The sequence below is a fragment of the Phocoena phocoena genome, chromosome 1 (assembly GCF_963924675.1).
Source record: "Phocoena phocoena chromosome 1, mPhoPho1.1, whole genome shotgun sequence".
NCBI classification, from domain to species: domain Eukaryota; kingdom Metazoa; phylum Chordata; class Mammalia; order Artiodactyla; family Phocoenidae; genus Phocoena; species Phocoena phocoena.
Window position 1 is genome coordinate 173764970 of NC_089219.1, and position 6962 is coordinate 173771931.

General features: G+C 34.5%; 1 non-coding gene across 1 annotated transcript; it reads left to right on the forward strand.

The window, feature by feature from the left end:
* Nucleotides 1–6606: 6606 nt before the first annotated feature.
* Nucleotides 6607–6712, forward strand: LOC136140650 (U6 spliceosomal RNA). The gene has a single exon (XR_010657642.1). It is a non-coding gene; the product is annotated as a U6 spliceosomal RNA (small nuclear RNA).
* The last annotated feature ends 250 nt before the right edge of the window (nucleotides 6713–6962 follow it).

The window sequence follows — 6962 nt, forward strand, 5'->3', positions numbered from 1 at the left end:
ACATTACTGTGGATGGTTAGGATTTTTCTAATATGTTTAAACTGAAACTAGAACCTTTTCAAGCAGTTCAAGATGAAAATTTGTGCATTTATGATGCAATCAATGAGATCTTTTCAGCTCAACTCATGCCAGGAGATATTTCTTCATACTTGGTGGACAAGTTTTGCTTTGCCATGATTAATTTTTTAGCTCGTGTTTATGTTTAAAATTAGTTAATTATAAAGAAAATGCATGTGATGCACAAGTAACTGAGGCCCATTCTGGGAGATAAAAGGTGAATTCATTCATTCATTTTGGATTTTTTCCATATATTCAGTAATATGTGAATAATCATATATGAATTCTTAATAAGTTTCAGGCACTTTGCTAAGTTCTGGTCTTACAATATTGAATAAAAAGAAAGTGGTCTCAGATCTCATGGATTTAGAAGCTTTGATAAATGAATAAAGTTGAATGAATTAATGATATAAATTCATATTATTTTTTCTATATGAAAATATTAGGGACCAACAGTATTAAATAGAATATGGTGAATGGTTGAGAATTTCATCTGTTGCATTTTAAAACTAACATTGTTTTCTAAAAATGAAAGAATGTTACATAACCAAAGCATAGTGAGTCTTTTTGTTAGTTAACACAGCTTGTGATGGACTGACCCAGTTAGAGGCCCAAGAGTACTGTTAAATTTAAGAACTAAGATTCCAGCTGCCAGTACCCTGTCAAGAATCCAGATGGTGCTTTTGGAAGAACACATTTTCAGTAATTTGTCATCATTTAATTCCATCATTAGTGAAGCAAGATCTTCATAAATTGAGTGGATTGTGTTATACCAAGAGTTTTAATATATTTATTTTTACCACATTGAAACTATACAAAATAGGAATATGTATACTTAAGATGAAATAACTTTCTAAGAAAAGTTAATATGTGTTAGTCTTGAAACTACTTCCTTTGAAACTCATTGAAATGTCGTGAAGGCAAACGTTTCGTCATATTGATCACTGTGTCCCAAATTTTGAGCTTCTTTTTTAGTTGTTTAACATAGCCAAATACTCTTTCAGGTGGGTGATCCAGTCGTAGGAATATGGGAACACTGATTGTATCAGTACAATTTGGGGTGAGGTTAGCATAGTCCTGTTGTGATCCTATCCAAGTATCACACATTGATCTCCCTCTTCTATTCTCTTTGAAATGCCTGAAGCTCTGATGTAATTCCAGCTGAAATTTTTACTCCTCTCAAGCTGCCTTGATGTTTACAATGTTCTTCAGAATGTCAAAGGGCTCCCACATATCCCTAGCTGCCCGTTTTTCTTTACTCACTGTTTATTCAGTGATTTTATTGAAGGATTCCAGACTCTATAAACTTAATTTTCACATTCACTGTGATACTTTTTTTTTCTTCCTGTGGGTCCGTGTTACTAGTTGAACAACTTTTACCATCCATTATGGATCTAAACAGTTCTCTAAGAAGTATGTAAATAAATGGCTTGAAAGAAGCCATAACCAAACCACGGTGTACTCATCCAATGCCAGAGAGCATAGTAGGGCACTAAGAAGTAAAGATTATTGGCAGAATGTGTTATAACACTGTTGTACTCTGAGATGGAGATTAGTCTGCAGGTGTTTTATTAGGGAACATTTCTGGGATCAACACCAAGGGAAAGAAGGGAAGGAAGCAGGAGTGGGCTAAGGGAAAAATTGTCATGAACTCTTGATGGAGGCTTCAGCCGGCTCCATAAAGAGCTTATGAAATGGGAAGCACCTTTTAGAATTGTACCCAGTTGGGGCAAGGGCCCCAGGGGTTCATATCCCCATGTCTGACCAGTCATTGGATGTGACTTGACTGTTCTCAGATGGCTTACAGCTGAAGCCTTTCTTTCAGCAGCACTCCCCACAGTCCTAAGGGAAGATCTTTGATGCCTGGAGGTATCTGTTCCAAATACTCCTTGGCCAATATTATCCAGTGAAATATTCCATGCCACCACTCACTGACTGAGAGCCTGCAATAGTGCTCAGAGAATGAGGAGAAATAAGTATCAGTGTTATTTCATGGATTTGTTTCATACACACAGATACATACATGCATATAAATATATATTTGTATATTTTTAAATAAAAATCATTTTAGTATATTTAACTGTCATTTTTAGTTGTGAATTATATATTCAAATGAACTTATTACTTCATAATCTTGGATGAACAGCACATATTTAAATGGCTGCAAGCACTTCATTACTAGTCTTGTGAAACTTTAAAATATTTCTGCCTTTTTGTCATGCATTTTTCTTTTTCAAAAAAAATTTTTTTTAATTTTCTAAAATGATGTTGAAATTACCAAGCAGAAATTCTGTGACATTTCTATGGTATCAGACCTTAAAAGTGACATGTAATCCACTATGCCAATTTAACAATGGACTCCAGCGATCTTTCAGTCTGATACTTAGACCACCACTGGTCTCAATTAGTTCCAATTTAATGGCAGTCATTCTTTTTTAACATGATCTGATTTAGTGAGGAATGAGCTGGACTAAGTACTAATTCACCTAAGATTGGCCAACAAATAGTAAACAGATGGTAACAGCTTTGACTGGATTTAGATTTAAATATGGGCTAGAAATCAAATAATGACTGTACCATAGAAATTTCTGTGCTTTTATTGAATTCACTTAATATCTATTGCTTCCTAGGTACGTGTTCAAGATATATTTTTTAGGTTTGGAAAATTATTAATGAAACTCTTATTAAAATATCACCATTTTGTTTATATGTAGATACATGTATATACATGAATTTATATCATAAATATATACATACATAAATTGCTGAAAATAGCTTTAATTTAGATAAGCTAAAAATAAGTTTAGAATATGAAACGTTTGAAATTTTGCTTAGTCATCTTTTAAATTAGTCGATACACATGTCACTTTGGTACGGATGAAATTAATGATGTTAGCTCATTTGGCCTCGGGATTCACTGAGTCTAAATATAAAGCATTTAACGTGGACACTAGAATGTTTCTCCATATGGGCAAGGACACTATCTTCCTGTCCATTGCTGTGCATTCAGCACCTAGCCCAATGCTTGTTTAATTTTAAGCTCAAAAAATATTTGTCAAATAAGTGAATAGATGTATATTTAAGTGACATTTATTAAATCTGTCAATATACACTTTATATTTGTGTACATTCTTTTGAATAACACAAAATTTGCTGAGTAATATTTAGCTCTAGGGTGTGGACAGAGGTGAGTGTATTAGGAGTATATATTCTCTTCCAGAACTTATTTATTGCTGGTCAAACTATAAAACTATCTTTTTGAAATGAATTTATGTAAGTTATGGCACAAATAAGTGCACTCATTTCCTGGGTTTAAATTAATTTTGAAAATCAATAGATATCTTTGCATCATTTAAAGGTACCATATTTCTTTAATATTTTAAATACTGTGTTACATGTTAAAGGACTCAACATAATGTCACTGGAGATGTTCTTCATAATTCTTTTAAAACATACTAAATGATATTCTATCTGCATCATTAGGTTACCGTACAACACTGTCCTTTGAGAATATGGTTTTGCTATCATTTCTAGTTGTAATTACTTCTCACAAAAACCGTACAGGCTTATTGAAATGACTTGATGTGTGAAGGTTGAGAAGACAATGCCTATGATCACTGTAAATACCTGCGGCTTGATCGCACGGCGTGCTTATTTCACATAGGCTCACTCTTACAAGGTGCCATATTTCTGGGTATGATGTTTTAATCCTCTCCAGCATTTATAGTTTCTCTATAAAAGTCTGAAGTTTGAGATTTCTTGTAACTCAAAGTTTCTCAACCTCGACACGTTTGACATTTTGGACCAGATAATTATTTGCTTTATGGGGGTACACTGCATTGTAGGATGTTTAGAAACATCTATTTTCTCCATTTACTGGATGCCAATAGCAACTTCCACCTCAGTTGTGAAAATCAAGTGTCTCCAGATATTGTCAAATGTCACGTGAAGGCAAAATCACCCCTGGTTGAAAACTACTGCATGACTTTCTCTTCAGTGCACGCGTGAGTGTATGTACAGTAGGATTTTCAGGGGAATGTTAGTGTTTCCAAATTTTGCCAGGGTAAAAATTAAGAATGAAATGTCAAATGCCGCTCAGTCTAAAGAGAGGTGCCCTGGAGCTACCCAAGATGGGGACCAGGCACCTTGCCCAAGGGCTTTCTTGGAGGCAGAACTAGCTCTCCTTTCCCACACGTCACCCTAGTCCTCCTCTCCCCATATACTGGTCGATAGGAAAAGAGAATAATCAGATGGGTGATTCCTGCACAGATGGGAATGCAGAGCTTCTGCAAAGCTTGCTCACTCAGGAAACTGCTGGGGGTACTGCATGAGAGCTTCTGAAGCATGTGCCTGTGCGCTGGGAGGGAGTTATATTAGAAGGTAGGATAAATAGTCAAGTGGCTTGACCAGTCACTTACTGATTCTGATGTTTGACTTACACATAAGAGTTATTTGAAGATTCTTATCTCGTGTTTTTGTTTCTTTGCCAGTTTGTTTTTGGGTGTGTTTGTGTATTTTCATTTCTTTTGTGCAATACCAAAGAGTAAACTTTCTAGATCAAGGAGTGATAGGTTGTACATTTAACTTTAGAAGAAACCGCCAGAGCTTTTTCCAGCAGGCAGCAAAGCCTTCTCTTCATCTTCATAAGACAGTTAACGTCACCACGTTAGGCTTTGGTTTCTTTCTCCTCTCTGCCTTCAAACATGGGAGCAACTCGAGCCAGAATGATGGTAGAAGAATATCTGCATATTTAGAATCAGGTATAAGATTGGAAGTTTTAAATAGATCGGACCAAGTTTAATTGACAAAACTGACTAGAAATTCGTAAAATCTGTCACAAATAATACTATATACAGGAGATGAAGATATGACAAACCACAGTATTGGATAAAAATAAAATTCTTCTATATTTATGCCTCAAAGAGTTAGTTAAGACTATGGAATAAACTTGTTTCACACAGTACACACACACACACACACACACACACACACATATGCTAGTGTATATGTGACAAAGCTCAAATATACAGTCAAAATTCAGAAGTGAAGCATTAAAATCTTTTTTTTTTTTTAAAAAAGATCTTAGCTTAGCTTTGGAGCTGCCATTTCTTCTCATGGAGTAAAAAACCAGAAACAAAACTCTACCTGATAAGCATGACTCTTTAAGTTTAAAGCTCTGTCACTTTGGGGTTAAAATTATTTTTAGGTAAAATTAACTCATTTAATATTCAAACCCAACCAATTTAAGACTAATTTTTTCTCTCTGCTTACTTCTTCTCTACCCAGAGTGAGGCAAATGAAGTGTTCCGGGCATCTGCATAGCCCTGATATCAGCGAAGGGGCATTGGGTCCATGGAGGCCATGGTCGGTGGTCATGCTTAGTTGTACAATCATGCTTAAAATTTTAGCATCATCCTGCAGCCTCAGTCTGTGTGCTGCTCAAGTCTCCACAGCTGATACATTGCAGGTAATGAGCTCTCAGGGAGCCCAGAACTGTTCCCTAGTAATAGCCTCAACCAGTGCTTCGTAGTGTCACTGGTAGCTGAACTCAGCTCTGTCCTTCCCCTGGTTCCCTAACTTTAAGCTATTTATGCAGAACTTCTTATATATAGTCTAGCTTTGGGCAAAGTTTTAGTTTTTAACAATTTTAACTCAGGCCTTCATAGGCATGCTTTAAATTAGTTTGTTTAACAAATACCAGGTGACATTTTTCTTTTAGAGTTATTGCTAATGCTGATGGCAATTTTTCTTATATTGGATTGGCCAAAAAGGTCGTTCGGGTTTTTCCACAACATCTTTGAAAAACCCGAACGACCTTTTTGGCCAACCCAATATTTGAGCTCCACTTGATAAATCCCTTACATATACAACTTCTTTACAAGTTTAACCATGTAGTCAAACAGACATTTTCAGGATCTGTTAATCATTAAAGTACCATTCCACCATTATTTGAAGTCCCCCACCAAGTTTTGTTATATCTGTTTTCCACTCATCACCTAATTTTGCAATGTAACAGCATTTAGAAGATGGATTTTACAAAACTCAAGGTAAATGATACACATAAGTAAATACACTAAAGTAAGAAATTTATAACATTTATATATGAAAATTACAACACTATTAAAAGCAAAGCAGTGTGTCCTTTATCATGCTGTTTGCCCTGAAAAAAAATGATTTCTTAAAGAAATGAAAGGATTAGATATAGGAAGAGAGATCAGAAGGACATGATGACTGTAACTGTTTTATATTCTTAAAGCACTTATGACAATAAGGTATTCAATATATCATCAGCATTCCCAATGTTAATTATTCATAAAAACAACTTTGGCATCCATCCAACTGTAAATGTAATTAATTTGCTTCTGTCCTTCAAATACAAAATAAAATCCATGTTGTAATTTTTTCCTCAAGAAAGAAAAATTGAATTTTAATTTTTTCAAAGAATCAACTCTAATTTTTTCTACTAAGGTATTTGTCAAATATAACCCATAAATATTAAGAATATTTTTTGTTAATTGTTCAATCATTGACTAATAATATCTTATCCTTGTGCTTGCTTCAGCAGCACATATACTAAAATTGGAACAATGCCGAGAAGATTAGCATGGCCTTGTGCAAGAATAATAGTCTATCCTTTTAAGGAAAAAACTTCATGGAAATTAAAATTGGATAAGATGTGTTAGAAAATACTGGATTATTTAAAAATTATAAGTACATATTTCAGTTAGCTCTGTTGCCTAATTTTTTTTGCTTCTTATAGTACAGAGGCATACCTCAAAGATATTGTGGGCTTAGTTCCAGACCATTGTAATAAAGTGAATATTGCAATAAAGTCAGTCATATATATTTTTTGGTTCCCAGTGCATATAAAAGTTATGTTTACACTATGCTGTTGTCTATTGTAT